Genomic DNA, 17,729 nt, shown 5'->3' with positions numbered 1-17,729 from the left:
GATGTCATATAAACGCATCATCATTAAGTTTTTCAGTTTTTCCTGGTGGGTAGTTTCTGAGGGTGGACTCTTAATCACATAACCCCTTCAAAACTAAGACTTGCTCGAAAAGCACTAATCGATACCTTTCATTTGATACCCCACATGATTATGATTTTAGGTTCGACGTAGAGTGATGTAACTCGTTCACTGTTGCCAACTTTACATGCCGCACTAATTGACAAGCAATTAGTATAGCGATTTCTGAGAAAAGTGCATCTGACAGACAGACAGTAAAATATTATGACCCAAACTAACCAAAGCCAATGAGGATGATCACCGAAAACCCAATTACAAAGAAATACGCACCTTAGGTCTGAAAATGTGCATGGCTATTTTTTGTAACATGCGGAAAATTGACACTTCAGATATGAAGTGGTTTTCTTATATAAGGAAATTCGGATACCCAACTGGTCCACTTCCAACCGCCTATTCATGTATTCGTCTCGCTTAATACAAGGAATCATCACCAAAAGCAGAATACCCTCTAAAAACAAATTTTTTTTGAAATATAGAAAAGAAACACACGGTTTCAGACTCTAGAGCCAGGATAACATATGACATCACACCCCAATTGCTATACTTTCTCGTCGGCTGATATCGAAAATTAGAATGTAATCGATCAGAAAATAAAAGCAGGTAAATAATAACTCCGAAACCACTTGTGAAAGTAAGAGGGATGGATAACTCCAGCCTGTATGGCTGAACGCCATCAAATTGTTTGGGGGATATGTAGGTGATGGAAGTTTAGAGAGCTTGTAGACTTGCAGATTACTTACTAAGGAAGCCAACACGGTACCTAACAGTTGATATCATCAATATTTATCAATACTTTATATGAATCAATATTTCAATTTCAATATCTGTTTTGGCTAAAACTCAAGGTGATAACCAAACATGCACCTTTGCTCTGTAATCTCATGCAGGTTAGAATAAATTACAAAATTATGAACGCACGTCACAATTGCAAAAGGGAAATTCCAAACCCAAGCAATTACGTCATGAAGGTTTTGTAATCGCCTACATTTGCATTGTAATGGTTCAATACGGAAAGACCTTTGTGTAATTGTAATCCTGAAACCCATCGAAGAATACCTCGAAAGCTTGGTGAAAAGATAGCAGGCTGGTATCCACTCTCGATCACATCAATACCTTCTGGATCATCTTGGAACAGTCCGCGGAATTAAGACCTCCGATTCGCCTATTCTTCATCAGAAAGCTTTCGACGGCATCAAGAGGAGCATTTTGCGCAGGAGAAGAAGGAGAAATGAAAAGAGCCCTCTAAAGCTAATGGGCTATGCAGGCGAACCTTGGCCTTTATATAGGGACTCAGACTCCACGTGGCAGAGTGGATACATCATTAACCCGATGTTCGAATATACATCCCTAGTGTAGCGCATTAAGGAGGAAGCCACATTAGGAGGTTTTCCGGATTGGATTCTTTTTCTAAATTGATCATTAACTTGGCTACAAATTCCAGAATGTGCAGCAAAAATTTCGAGGTAAAATTCGTGTTCCTTTGAAATTTATGTGAGTAGAACCGAACGATTATCGAGAACATGCTCACGTCCTTACATAATCTTGTAGCGCTGTGTAAATAGTGTATTTATATTTTCTGGTGTCACTCCCTTCTACGAGTGCGACTATATTTGTCAGCACTGTCGAACTGAAAACAATCAGGAGACTACAACTCTGGAACCGTTGCAGACTTCTCTTATCTAGAGAAGGAAATCACAACCGATAAGAGCTATACATATTGACAGCAAACAGCTAATTTCAGCTTACAAAAACTTTTCTACTCGAAACATTTCATCATGGGGCAAACCTGGTACTGTATTCCTCCTCATGTATTTCTCCGCGGATTGGGTTCCATATGGATAAAGATGATCCCACCGGAAAAGTCCATAAGGACAATATCTATGGTAGAAAAAGAAGAAGCGGCAGACTCTGGGTCAGAGGCGCTGAACGCGAGAGAGTTTTTAGCGATATCAAATTGATGGGCTACGGTGTAACCCCGAAATGTCTGGAGTTCCCTACAAACGCAGACCTAAATCGGATACCGGTTGTCGCGCCGATAGGGCATAGGCTATATTACTTGCTTAATTTAATTACTCTAGGATGAAAATTAAGGAACTTTTCAGTCAACCGAAAATAGAATAGTACACTATTATTAGCTTTGCTTGAGCAGATATCGGTGTATCCTAGAGAAGCAGCTTCGTGATTGTTGTTAGATTTTTAGACCAGGTAGCTTCGGAGAATAGCCCTGTAATATATGATATATGATCAATTTCTAGTGCCCACATTCCACCTCGTTATAATTAATGCAAAACCTAATACCAGCTAGTACTAATTAATACCTTTTATTTAGTATTCCACGCCTATATTTGGGGAAAAATTATATACACTTCCCGTCTACATGCACGGGGAGCCCTCCCTTAAATTGAATGTAAAACGATGCTATTTCTAGGAAAAGTTCGCGTAACAGATAGACAAGCGTTAAAGAGTAGTAGCCGCTTGGCAAGAGGTCGGATGAATATCTCAGCAAAATCTCATACTGCAATTCTTTCAACTTTTGGGGCGTTAGTCTGAATAGATATAAGGGAGGGGAGGTTGTCATGAAGCAGTACCACGCCATCGCTTTTGAGCAATCTAGGCCATTGAATAAGAATTTCCCAAGCATTTCAACGAGTTGAGCGTAATACTTCTCTACAGTAATGGTTTCAAAACAATGCCAAAAGGAATACTGGATATCTGCAGCGGCTGGCCACATTATCCACTTCTGATAGAGGCTCGGTCTTGTTATTAACCATTGATGATCTGCGACCATTTTTGTACAATACCCATTTTTCATCACATGCCACTATTCTATGCAGAAGCGACTCCTATCTGTTGGGGGAAAGCAAAGCACTGGAAATTTAAAACTATGCGTTGCTTAGTAAGTTTATGCGAAATCCACTTATCAAACCTCTTTACCTTTCCAAGCTATTGCAAGTGCCAGCAAACTGTACGGCGGATTTGTCTGCAATATCTCTCACAGATACACATATATCAGATTCTAAATTCATAAAGAGAGTAGATATTTTTCATTCGAGGGAATTTTCGTGCCTTCCTGAAAATGTAAATTAACTAGGTACTAACTCTTTCCGATTTTCAGTATATACTCATTCCCAATAAAGTTGTTAGCTTTCAGATTTTCCCTGGCTGCATCATGTGTACCAAAGAACCTTTTGATGATTTTCTAATAATTATTATAACCTTATGTTTTCACTTCAAAATAAATGTTTTCAAAACTAGTTTTTCCATTTCAAACGATATAAGTGAACACTTTTTTCCGCCCTCAAAGGAATATATTTGCCGAATCAATATTCTCTCTTCTCGAAATGGGAATGTGCTTCGTTCTTTCGTATCTAGAACTTGCCAAGTCCACATCATTTACAGAATTTAAACGAGTCCTTTCGGCTTACAGAAGTTAAAGTGAAATTAAATCAAGTTAAATTTGCCTTTATTTGTGATTATGACCCAATTTTCAAATGAAAGCTTTTCCGCAACTTTGCCATTTTTCATGCAATTCGCTATTTTGCTACTAAATAGCACAATTAACAGTATATTTCATAGGAAAATTTAGTTCGCTAAACGTGAAAGCTGCTTTATAGTCTAGCTAGAAAGGTACGGGATTTAGGAAAATCAAGATTACCCTGGGAGACAAAAAACCTGTCAAAACAGATAACCACAATCTAAAAGAAAAGTATACATAAATGGCCGCGTAAGACCTAGACATAGTGGGGTAAACCTGTCTCGGTTTACAGTTTCGCGGGTAGATTTATGCCCGTAAGTTAGTAATGCAAGTTGAGGATTGAGAATTCATCCAAAATGTTACCTGCTTGTTGTGGAAGACGGATAGATAGATAGATAGCTACCATGCGCCGGGAAGTAATTGATTTTTCGGCAACAAACTTTTGCTTTCATAGAGGGCTTATAATTGAACTCTGGAATACACTCCTCGACGGTATCGAGCCTACCCAGAATGCTAGTACAAGCTACATATTCCAGAGTTATGCAAGGTAATTTGGTATCTGTTGGCAGATGAAGCCTTAAAAACACAAGATCCTGCATGTGTAACCGTCATTGAGCATGCTAGATCACCATAACAATTAGATACTATACAAAAATATTTGTCCGCTTACCGATTGAAGGTAAAGAGGATTAGCATTAACAACGGCTCTCATTCATCACCACACCATCATTGTCCACCCGCGCTTAATAAACCTTGCCAAACCCCAGTGTAAATAGGCTACTCAACTAGAAAAACCGGAAAACTAATACCGGTGCTGTCAAAACGAGCAAACGTCAAGTCTCCAACAAGTATCGAGCAACCAAGTTGCCTTCACGTTCGAGATATATCTACGATTCTACGTAGCGGATGAGTCGGAGATCAGCACCTTCGGGTAGCAGCTTTTGTGCGTAACCGACATTTCCGGCCTATTATCGGTACAAACTGTTCCTTTTCTTTGGAATGTGAATTGATATTCGCAATCATTGTATACCTTGTCCATCAATAGTCGAAACCTTTAAGGAATTTTTTGATTCATCAGAGACCCCAGAGGAAGATGAGAAGCAACTCAAACAAATTAACTAAACGGTTATGGCATCATAATCAATGTTCCATGCTCATACAACATCACATCGATCTGCCCCCTTTTAGAAGCTTCATAGGAGCACCTGATTATTATCACCGGTTCATTCCAAATAAATCAAATTTTTCACCTTCGCTGATTGGCCTCCTTTGTTTTTGAATGAATGAAGAATGACAGCGCTGTCACCAATGGAAATGATGCCAAGCATGGCCAGTGCCATTGTTGATTTTCCTGTTAGCGGACCTCTTTGCAACTAAAATTATATCTAAGGGAGACACAAAACTGATTTTAGATATGTAAAATGAAGATTAATTCATCGAAGTATGTGTACATAACTTTCACTATGGAAAAAAAAATTGTGAAAGTGAAAGTCAATAAAATCGCTATACTCTACACTCCAATCAGAGGACGTTCAATACCTAAAAATACACCTCGATGGAAGGCTCACCTGAAAACGGCACATAGAGGCGAAGAACCAGAAATTCAATCTTAAGTTCGAAACCTTCAATATTAAATTCAAAACCTTTTTGTAGATACTCCACTCTGTCGAACCATTCATCGTTAATCTGCTATAGCAACCTGCGTCCAAAAGCCTGAGATGTGCTTCTTGGTATTTCCATAACTTTGACCTCTATAAAGGCTTGGAAACTAGAACAATAATTAAAGAAATCGAGTGTTCCGCTAGTAAATATTTAGCAGACTGAAGAGTTACCCTTACATATTGAATTTTGTCTCACGAGAAATTCAAGACGCTAAAGAACGGATATCCCAGGACTTAGAAAAGGTGCCTGCGCAGGCAACAAATGAAAAACTTTTGTTTTGTTGAGGATGCTGGGAGTCCTAAGAACGCACCCACTTGATGACGAACCGCAGCATCCTCAACAAAAAAAAATCACTTCGGCCTGGTTTAGATCTGAACATATGACGAATTTCACTTCAATATAATTCGCACTCATGTCGTTTTTGCGATTATATATAAATGGAGCGATTACCACCTGTCGTTATTTTCGGTCGCGCTGCTCCCAGAGCAGAGGTGAGGCAGCGTCTGAAACCACCAGTCAACTTTTTTGAAATTACAAACTTTTCTTCTCTTTTTACGCAACTAAAGAAATAATGGTGACAACGTAGTTTCTTGCAATTAAATTTAAATTCATTAAAGAAATGAACTCAAAAGAAAAAATATCAATATGCTAAAACAAAAAGCCTTTAAAAAGGGGATGGGATTATGTCCCTATGGACACCATTTTATCAAGGTGAAGTAGTCTGTATTAGTTCACTACTACACTAAAATTGTCCAAAATATATGAATATGGAAGCTACCGATTTAAATTCTTCATGTAGTAAGAAGTCACATACTTCTAATCCACCCGTGACTTTGAGAATTAATTTGTAACCGAGGTTCGGATTCATGTTCCTTCACAAAGAAATCTGTGGAAGACATGCCCTCTACTTCGGAGAATGCCAACACCTAATATCTACGGCGCGGTCAGCAAAAAAGGAGAGTAAAACAGCTCCCATGAGAGAAACTGAAAACCTGTCTACGATCGGCACAGTTACCTAATTTTTCTAAGAAACTCCACACCCGAGCTCCACACCAAAGTAGTGCAGCTCACCACGATTCCAAACTCACCCGCCTGAGTATCTCGCCTACCTCTTGGTAGCAGGTTAACAGCCACGAGACCGGCGTAGGAACCAGGCAGTTCAGTCTTCCGTCAGCCGTCAAAGGGTCAAGAAGAAAGAAAGGAAAAGTCGTGAATTTGGATTATTAAATAAATTATAATTAGAATATTTCAGTTTTATTAATAGCTAAACTCCAGCCACAAAAAAAGGGTACTACATCCTCAATCTTGCCAATACCAGGAAAAGCGGAAAAAGGGAAAACCGGTGTTGTGAACGCAACTGGTCTAATACCGAAACAGATCCATGCAGACCGGACCCTGTGACTCTGGTAAGTCTCGCAACTGGCAGTAGTAGAAGGTACTGCGAAAAAGGGGGAATGAGGCTGCCAAAATCGCAAAATTACCCATACATCATTCTGGAACAAGAGCCATGGGCTCATATTAACAAAATCGATGGTATTGGATCTACAGTGCGCGATTCACAAGACCGAGAGCCTGTGTCCTGAGATCAAATTTGGTAAGACCAACCATGCTAAGGCAATCCTGTGCCCAAGGAACTCTTAATAAGTTGTGTTGCGAACCCTCAATATATTTGTTGAAGTAGCAAATGCAATCTTAGAGCAGAGGAACTATTTGAGATCATCACTTCAACTGTTCTCATAACAGCGAGCATGGGGTGTGTCCCTAGGTTCATGAAACTCAATTAGAAACTCTGGATTGCACACTTTTAGAATGTTCTGAAGACAGTGGCCCTATTATCCGAGGCAAACGCAGTGAAATGTTTCCCTGGTGGAACCGAGGATTACAAAATATATCGTCGCCATTCAGCCCTTGGTACCCACGATGGAGCATAAAACCTGGGAAATGCCTGCTGAACAAACACCAACAGCTCTACTACCAAACCCTATCTCCACCTCCACGTGGTGACCGCTGGGAGCTCTTTCTTAACGAAAAGCTGCAGACGGAGAAGGATGAAGGCGAGTCTCCCGCGCCTAAAAACGGGACAAATTGTACCAACTGGTCCTCCAGGTTGGGGGTTGGGTAGGGCTGACAACCCTACACGGAAAACAACCGTTACGAAGCCACAACAGGAGCCTCGGATAGGACGGATATTAAAACGACGGACCCGGCAACGACAAAGGAACAACGATTTGCGCATTTTCTCATGGAACGTGCGCTCCCTGTACAGAGATGAAGCTGACGAGCAGCTAGCCGATACCCTGTCCCAATATAGGGCTGATATAACAGCGTTGCAAGAGATGCGATGGACAGGGACCGGTTTCCTGGAGAAGAGCCACTACACCATATATTATAGCGGTCATCCAGTAAACCATGTGCTCGGAGTAGGTTTCTTAGTCAGCCAAAAAATGAAACCTACTGTTACCGGCTTTGAAAACATAAGCGAACGGTTATGCACTCTGCGCTTGCGAGGCAAGTTTAGAAATATAAGCCTCATAAACGTTCACGCCCCTACAGAGGAGACTGCAGAGTCGGAGAAGGATACCTTCTACGAGGCAGTAGAAAGAGCCCTCGAAGCCTGTCCCAGATATGATATCAAAATCATACTTGGGGATTTCAACAGCCAAGTAGGGAAGGAGCCCGTATTCAGGCGATACGTTGGCTCCCATAGCTTACACGAAAAAACAAATGATAACGGACTGCGGACTATTCAATTAGCAGGGTCACACGAAATGGTTGTTGGAAGTACCTGGTTTGCGCGGAAACCGGTCCACAAACATACGTGGGCCTCTCCAGACGGGACCACTTTCAACCAAATTGACCACGTGTTGATCGAACGCCGCCACCTCTCAGCCTTGATGAATGTCAGAACATATAGGGGGGCCAATATAGACTCGGATCACTATCTCGTTGGCATGGTGCTCCGAGCTCGAATAACAATACCACCTAGAATCCCCTCTGACAATCAGGTGAGAGTGAACACTGAAGCCATCCACAACACAACCCTCCGCGACACCTATAAGAGGGAAATGGATGCCGCAATAACCGCAGTCAATAGAGGACCTGGAGATGAAGCATCAACTAATGATCTTCACAACCATCTGAAGAACGTTATCATGGATACGGCCACAAATATACTTGGCCCCAGCCGCAAAAGGAGTCGGAACGGCTGGTTTGACGATGAATGTAAGCTAGCAACGGAACGGAAGAATGCCGCATACCGAGTAATGTTGCATTCTCAAAGAACGCGGGCACGCGCAGAGACTTATCACGAACTCCGTCGAGCGGAGAAGCGACTTCACAGACGGAAAAAGGAAGCCTGGGAGAACCAACAAGTCTGTGAACTAGAAAAGTACAGGGAGCAACCGCACCAGGCGCGGAAGTTTTACCAACAAGTCAGCAGGATGAAGCCTTATACACCTCGATTTTCATCCTGCCGAGACAAAGAGGGAAATCTGATTTCCGACAGAATGGGCATATTAGAGCGATGGGTTGAGTACTTTGATGAGCTACTGAACAACCAGAACATCGGCGAGTTGGAGGTCCCGCCAACTGAAGACGACGGACAAATACTGCCACCACCAAGTTTAGGAGAAACAGTCCGTGCAATTCATCGGCCAAAAAATCATAAGTCGCCAGGAGCCGATGGAATTACAGCCGAATTGGTTAAATATGGAGGCGACCAGTTACACCAAGTGGTTCATCAACTTGTGCTCAAGGTATGGGACAGCGAATCAATGCCTGACGATTGGCAGCGAGGCATAATCTGTCTCATACATAAAAAGGGAGATATCACACAGTGCAGCAATTATAGAGGTATCACGTTGCTGAGTACCATCTATAAGATATTCTCCACTATCTTGCTAGGCCGGATAGCCCCATACGCCCAGAACATCATTGGCCCATACCAAAGAGGCTTCACTCCAGGCAAATCAGCAACAGATCAGATTTTCTCTCTGCGGCAGGCGATGGAAAAACTGTTGGAATATGGACAACAGTTGCACCATCTGTTCATCGACTTTAAAGCCGCCTATGATAGCATAGCCAGGGTAAAACTGTACACGGCCATGAGAGAATTCGGTATCCCGACGAAATTAATAAGACTGACTAGGCTGACCCTGACCAATGTGCGAGGCCAGATAAAAGCAGCAGGATCACTCTCAAGACCATTCGACATCAACAACGGTCTACGACAAGGGGATGCGCTATCATGCGTCCTCTTTAACCTGGCCCTCGAGAAGGTGATCCGTGATGCTGAGGTGAATGCAAGAGGTACGATCCTCTTCAAGTCCACCCAACTACTGGCCTATGCTGACGATATCGACATCATGGGAAGAACCACCCGAGACGTTCAAACTGCCTTCATCCAGATCGAGCAGGCGGCGCGAGATCTTGGGCTGCACATCAATGAAGGCAAGACAAAATACATGGTGGCAACGTCAGCACCGAAGACGAATCAACCAACAACATCAAACCGCACTGGTCAAACACAAGCACGAACAAGAATAAGGATAGGGGAATACAACTTTGAGACCGTTGACAATTTCTCCTATCTAGGGTCGAAAATCACAACCGATAACAACTACGATGAGGAAATCCGCGCACGGTTGTTATCAGCCAACAGAGCCTACTTCAGCTTACAAAGACTGTTCCGCTCGAAACGTCTCACCATAGGGTCAAAGCTCTTACTGTACAAGACTATGATCTTGCCAGTCCTCATGTATTCCTCGGAAACTTGGGTTCTTAGCAAGAAAAATTGCGAACTCTTGGCCGCGTTCGAGAGAAGAATCCTCCGAAGAATTTTTGGCCCCCTACATGAGGATGGACGATTCCGTAGCCTACACAATGACGAAATCTATGAGCGATACCATGACCGTACGGTTGTGGATAAAATCCGGCTCAATAGGTTACGGTGGGCGGGTCACTTAATCCGTATGGATGAAGATGATCCCACCCGGAAAGTCTATAAGGGCAATATCTATGGTAGGAAAAGAAGACGAGGCAGACCCTGCCTAAGATGGAGCGATGGCGTGGGCCAGGACGCCAGACAGCTTTTAGGGATATCGAATTGGTGGACCTCGGCGCAAAACCGGGATGTCTGGAGTTCCTTATTAAGGCAGGCCTAGACCGGATACCGGTTGTTGCGCCGTTGATGATGATGATGATTCAGCCCTTGGCTGGGTGTAGCGCGTCAACCACACCTACGCGAGGGTGTTGAACAGTCCTTTGATCACTGCAAAAATCGTTCAAGAATGTACAAATCGATTGAACCCTTTTTCTAGATTCAAAACTACTGTGGGTACTCGGTACTCAGGGCAGAGGGAAAATGAATGAAATCTCGGATGCTTTAACAAGCAACAAGCAACTAGAGTATTAATAGCAGTGACTAATGCTACTATCAAAAACCGCGAATGAGCTTCCCATATTGACATTTGGCGAAGCCTTAATGCACCAAACTTTTCCTATCAGAACCAAACAAACATACTGCAAAGTTTATCCTCTCGTAAGGAGACTTGCAGAAGAATTTTGGGCATATTTTCAGAATAGCAATTTTCCAAAATGATAAGTATCCATTCTGTAATTAGGAAGCGGATTCCACAGAACATTTTCTATGTGAGTGCCCCGCCTATGGGCGCATCAGACATCAGATTTTGGGTGCTGATATGCTCCAACTACAAAGTGTATCGGAAATCCTCCGATACATAAACGAATCCGGAATATTCCGTTAGACGGGGAAATCGAGTACAATAGACCACTAAAGTCTGAGTGCTCAGAAGCTTTGCTCTCCCCCACCTCAAACAAACACACACACGCGTTTGCAGTGACAGCAGTCGAGGAGCAATATTTTCATACCACAGACATTTCATCAAGTCAATCTTTAATGTAAATAACATACGCTCCGTTACAAATTGGTGTGACTTGGTCTTATCGATTCTATACTCAAAGTTTATCTAACAGATCGTACTTGTCACTCCTCCCGTAATAGGAAAATGTGAACGCGTGAAGTCCACCATTGATCATCTCACCTATTGCGTAAACCGCCTGCTGCATAGAATTATAACGAAGCGATAAAAACCTTCACAGCTCCTGCGACAGACACGAACGTTTACAATCAAAGAAAACGCGTTTCAGGTTAAGTGTTTGAGCATGCTCCCGCGGAGCATTGGTAAGTACTTGAATTGAAGAACCGGCCACGTTCACGGATGAGCTCTCTGCGACCGTCCATTTCAGTCATCAGCACGCCATCGCCAACCCCAACGACAACATCTTCGACAAGGTCCCGGTGTTCCAACGAAGCCGACCATGTTACTAAGGAGCTGGGCGCCCTTATTTTCAGCATGGGACAACTCATCCCCCTCATAAGACAAAGTCTGCAGGTACGCGTTGCAGTATCAAATAGCCGCAGATGCTCTCAAAGAAAGGCAAATAGCCGTCAACATGTCAGTTCCAAAACACAATTCGGATTAATAATGGTATAACCGCATGCTCGGTGCACATGCACAGAGATGCATGCCCTGCACTTGCCTATCATCCAATCAGGAAAACCAAAAGAACTACTTCTTCTGAGTACCGCGCTTCCAGCAAAAAGTCGCCCGAACATTATTGATCGTACTACATGCATAAGATTCTTGATCGATTCCATTCTATTACCTCTTCACTTAAAGCAAATTCTGCGTTGACCTTTTATGCTTCATACAGTCAACGCCTCACCAATTTACATCGCACATGTTAACGCTCAGGCGGTGGAGGTGGAGGTGGCATCCACTTACCCGTTATTCGCGTCAAAGGAAAAAAAGTATTATAGTAGCTTCAATAAATGGCATCGCTTCAGCATGCAATTTAGTAATTTTTATCAGGTGCTCACAGTATTTAAAATGGTTTCCTAACTGACACACCATCTAGCGAGCTAGGCCTCTGATATTCAACAATATGCTCTACCAATCTTTCCATCTAGCATGAGATCCACACCACGGGCCCTTTCGTTTTCGAACGCCCACAAAAATAATCGGTGCGCATCTAAAATTCAGGCTCCAGCAGGAGCAAGGTATGGTTTGTTCCTCATCCAGCTAGTGGACCAATGGTCGTGGATCTCTTTGAAGACATCACAGGCAAAGTTTACTCCGTCGTGGATTTTCGAAGGGCATTCTATCAGATTTCAATCGTCGAGAAGGACATCCCAAATATGGCTGCCTCGACTCCATTCGGCCTGCTTGAATTTACTCGCGCTCTCCGACGCGCAATGGAATAGCTTCCGCGCGATTGCCCATTCGCATGATGTTGCCTGGATGACATATTCGCCTTGAATGATCAGAAGTACCACATGTAATACCTGCGTAAACTCTTCGAGATTATACGCAAATCGAGCCTTTGTCTAAACACTGACAAATGAGATGAGTCAAATTCCTTGCCTACATCGATTCCGAGGATAAAATCACACTTCCGGTAGATCCAGGCTATTGGCAGTTTCCCAAAGCTCGAGTCTTTCCCTGAACTTTGTCGTTTCCCCGACATGTATAATTCCTACCCAAAATAGCGGAAATCGCAACTCCACTCAATGTTCTACTTAAGGGTTTGCCAGCCAAAAGAAAGAAGACTCGTTTAACGTGGACAATAGAAACAGAGATAGTATTCCAGCGCAACCGTCACGACCGTATTATTGGTACCAGATGCTTCCTTGCCTTTAATAAAACGACCACCACTGTGGCCCTTGAGCAGAAGTCAATGAGAAAGTTGACAGATACTGAGAGGCAATATAGTACATACGATTGTGAACTTCTCGCCGTTTACGCTGCCTTTAAATAGTTTTACCTTTTCTGTATGATGATGTAGAGATATCTCATCTTTTCAGCTCTACGTTGCTAAGTCTTCAGTCGTTAAGCCAGGTTATATTTCTCAGGCAACTCCGCATAATAACGTTTGACGTGCTCCACAGCAGGACGCATCCGAGCATTAAAGCTACGGTACAGTTGATGAGACATAGATTGGTCTGGAATGGTATAAGAAAAAACGGTACGCGCTGATCACAGCAGTGTCAGACCTTAGCACCTAGGCAATGCATGTTTTGGCCATTTACACAGAGATCTTATCAAGCGTTCGTTAGTACAGGGGTATCAGTCAATCCCAATACCCAACTAACAAGCTTCTACAGAGACTCTATACACATAAAGGATCTGCATCTTCAGTTCACCACAGACTTTTTCCTCAGACAAGGGGCACAATTTGAATCCGCACTGTTTACTGAACTCGCCAAACTTCTACATGGGGATGACCCCATACCATCCGCAGTCAAAGCGGCATAATGGAGAGGTTCTATCATAGATTAAAAGCGACCTCATATGCAACCCAGGCTAGTCATTGCCAGCCTTTTTTGCAGATGGTTCTTTTATGCCTTCAAGCGCGTCCAAAGAGGATTTCCAGGCTCCCTCCCGCATCACAGCCGATATGCTTTCGACACTGCACTGAAAGTACCAGCAAAGTTCTTTGTCATGCGTAGTCATCCCCTCATCAACCCACCAACTTTCGTCGAACGTTTAAGACGTCTCACTCAATCCATCAGACCAATCCCAACCTCCAGACAAGTCCCCTCGCAGAAGCCTCTTATGTTTAAAGACATGGGGAGCTGTTCACATTTGTTACAAAAGATTAATGCTGTGAAAAAAACATTGGTTCAACATTTCAGAACCACACAAAATTCTGCATCGAAACAGTGAGCAAATTTTCGTTGTCGAGTTCAACGGACCTTTCTACAAAGAACAAATCGAAGGGTTCATCGTCACCAAACGCCATCAACACCACACCACAACTAGGTAGAATCCACACTAAATGGTTTGGACTTGCGAATGGATTGGGGAAGCTTATCTGTACACATTTTCTTCTTTTTCTTCAGCCTTTGACCCGTTCATAAGATAGGTCAGCTCATCGTGATTGATCAGAAGCAAATTGCGAGCTTCTATCAAATGTCTGATCTGGATGCAATTGCGAGGCTTTTAAATCCCCATCCAGCGTATCTAGTCACCGTTGTTTCGGCCAGCCTTTTGGTCATTTACCATCGACTTCAATGTTCAAACCAATTTTGGCAAGTGAATTCTCGTTAACGCGAATTACGCGGCCATACCAACGAAAACGCCGCACTCGCAGTTTTTCTACGATCGGTGCAACCCTATGTCGATCGCGGATATCCTCACTTCGGTGTGATCAAAACATGTCACGCCACTAATCCAACGCAACATCTTGTTTCCATTACCGCACGACGCCGTTCATTGTCTAATATAGTCGGCCAACACTCAAAACCATAGAGAGCGACAGGACGGACGATGAATTTTAGATTTGAGACGTTGATGTGTATGGATAAGCTTCCCAAATACATTTGCAAGTGCATGACCATTTAGTGCGGATACTATGCCTAAGAGATATACTATCAACAACACAAAGCGATCAATCTGTAACGAAGGGTATTACGTTCTGCTCGGGCCAAGCAGTGTGTAGGGATAATTGTTGAACCCATATTTCCAATTTTTTGAGTCGACACTGTTGCCAAGCGCAACGTCGCAGTGTTCACCATAACATCGGCACGCTACGAGCAGTCTTTCATTGGTTCCAATACTCAGAAGGAATCGCTTGTAAATTTAGTCAGTTAAAAAACAAAATTGTTGTTAAGATACAGCAGAGTTTATTGGAAGAAATCATTCAAATGGGACACCTACAAAATAATGACATTTCTAATCCCCCAACGTATTGATTTCAACCTACTTCAGTAGAAAATTTCAATAGATTTTTCATTGAGAATTGGCCGCAAAAGCCACACTGAAGCAGCTACTCGAGTGAATACGATAGCACTGCAAAAGGACTTTGTCTATAGATAACGTTGTCCTCCCAACACAAAAGGATAGACACGTTACGTTGCGCCAGCAACCATTATCACCTGTTGAGTACAAATCGAGCCATAAATGGGTTTCATCCTAGAATAAATCCGCAAAACATATATCTTTCACAACTGTAAAGATGGATAGCATTTTCAAAGGACAAAAATGGTGACTACAAAACGTTTTCCTATAACATGTAGATTCTATGTAGCCATTTCACCTCCTAAATGGAACAAGAAGTCGAGCCAAGGAGAAGCGCCCACCAAGAGAAAAGTCCTAGTCGGCCAACAAGAAAAACAAACTCAAGACGTGGGTTCAGTGGGTTCGGAGGAAGAACAGGTGGCAGCGCTTATTTCAATACGGTGGCCCAGACATGAGTCGGGCCAAAGATTGCCAAATAAACTGGTTTACAAAAAGCTTAAGTACCTGAAAGCTATACATCTTCCGTGCGCTGTATACGTTATTTTTAATGGTGTAGGTTACGTTCGAGTATCTTTATGTATAACTTTTGATGCTTGCTCACCTGATGATTCTGCTGATGCCAATGGGTACTTGATAACACGCAGGCATGCTCAGATATTAATTCTGGATGCCACAAAACAACTGATGGCGGCAAAAAGGACTCGAGCACATCTGCTGCTATTCCTGTCTCTGGTGATGATTATGATTAAGGGGATAATAACAAGGGCGATGAGAAGAGCGCCGATAACAAGGATGCGAGGTTCGCCCCGGCAATTACGGAATCGCACAAAATTTCCACACCTGCACTGCACAAAACTTGCTCCGTATATATTTCACTGCTCAAGATACTAAACACTTGCAGCATCTGATTCAACACAAAATAGATATAAGACGTTTAAATGAAGCGGAACGCGATCCTGTTGGGATTCCATCCGATGGAAGTCCATGTAGGCAAAGTTGATGTTCCCGTTTAATGAAAATCTGCGTTAAGCAAGCAAACAACGTCCGGAAACCCGAGAATCTCCCTCACTTCCGCGGGGACGGGCCAACACATTCGATCCACTTCTACTCTGTATATTTAATGTAAAGTAACCGCAACTAAATCGAGGCCTGCTACTGCCATATCCTTCGCACGGCTTAAATATGTATGTAAGGACAACGGCAAAAACAGCATCATCATCATGCGAAATAACATAAAATGTACGACGTCAGGATAACGAAGCTGTCGCCACATTTACGACCAAGAGGCGGTTTACCAATATTATTATTAAAGAAATAAATTATTTCTTTTTTCGCCTGGCTCCTTTTGTAATTCGACGGGAACTCCGAAGCGAGTATTTTAATATCTGCAACTCCACTTCTCAGCTGTTTTGGATGGGATTACATCGATTTCTTGCTTTTAATCTTTTGGGATCTTAAGCGGATATAAATTCGTGTATAACATGTGGTTTAACATCCACTTTAGATACTATGCAAATGAGCACGTCATATTCAGTTATCCTTCCGAAAAAAATTCCAAGAGGGCGAGTGGTACTGGGTATTTTTCTCTCCAGGATACAGAACATTCTCAGCTTTCAAGTATACTTCTAACATCTTCGCTTAGAATATCTACGAAATCCTCGTTAGTTACAGCATTTTTAATCGCGTATCTGCAGAATGGAGTTTTCCTGTTCACGGCACTAGCACAACCTTTTCTGGAATAACTTTTGAACCTCTTAAACACATTTCAACTACTCGTACTGAGGATATTCGACTTGTAAAGATACTAAGCGCAAAATTCAACTTTTCCAAGTTACACTTTGAAACTTGAAACCATCGCGAATTATCCGCTTCAACTGAAAATATCCACCGCACCAGTTTCCACTAAACACTAAAGAAATTCACACAACGGATTTCCATTCACTTGCTAGCAAGGATACTAAACACCCAATTATCTAAAGATACGCACTAATCGGAAAGTGAAATCGTAAAAAAACCGTTTCACTTCTAACCAAGCAATTGAAGGCCGAGAAATGGTAACGAAATTTGCGCGGCTCGAAGAAACCCTTGTCTTTCTAGGAGCACGCTAGGCGATAGGAACATGTCTTTTCACCAGACAAACACATAAATATTCACATTAACCTATTACGTATGTTCCGAACTACGGATACAGATCCTTTTCAATCAATGTCTCAGTTTGCACTGAACTTGGATTTCTCGGGACATTGATGGGGTTTCCGAAAGAACCCAAAGTCTGATGAAGAAGCAACATGGAAATGTGCTTGGGAGAACCGAAAACCTACCCTACGATATATAGATTTCGAGCATGTACTAAACGAGGAAACCTGCAACCGCGGGTACTACGGAAAATATCTGCCGCAGGAGCCTCCATTACATTCGCTCTTACATACAGTCGAAAGCTTTCATGGTGCGATGTCCGCCGCATAATAAACTCCAGGAGCTTCCAGTGTGCTATTTTTGTTGCAAAGCTCAACCGTGTCTACTACACAGTACGCTGCACGTACTGCTGGGCTCAACTCGGCTCCGGCAACTTACGTTCTACGCGCTCCCGTAATGTCGTGGTCCACCAACCAGTCCAGGGAAGCAGTATCACCTGCTACCGTGAAATGGAGCAAATGTCGCAGATTGCAGCTTTCCATCATATTATCCAGAAT

At 42.8% G+C, this 17,729-nt stretch overlaps 1 protein-coding gene across 1 annotated transcript in view; it reads right to left on the bottom strand.

Moving 5' to 3' along the window:
* Nucleotides 1–17,388, bottom strand: part of LOC119661355 — a 736,879-nt gene extending 719,491 nt beyond the window's left edge. The window contains exon 1 of the mRNA XM_038070661.1: nt 15,638–17,388. The gene's annotated coding sequence lies outside the window, so the exon portion shown is untranslated. The remainder of the gene's footprint in view (nt 1–15,637) is intronic.
* Nucleotides 17,389–17,729: the final 341 nt, after the last annotated feature.

This window comes from Hermetia illucens, chromosome 1, assembly GCF_905115235.1.
Source record: "Hermetia illucens chromosome 1, iHerIll2.2.curated.20191125, whole genome shotgun sequence".
Lineage (NCBI taxonomy): Eukaryota > Metazoa > Arthropoda > Insecta > Diptera > Stratiomyidae > Hermetia > Hermetia illucens.
This window is presented reverse-complemented; position numbering and strand designations above follow the sequence as displayed.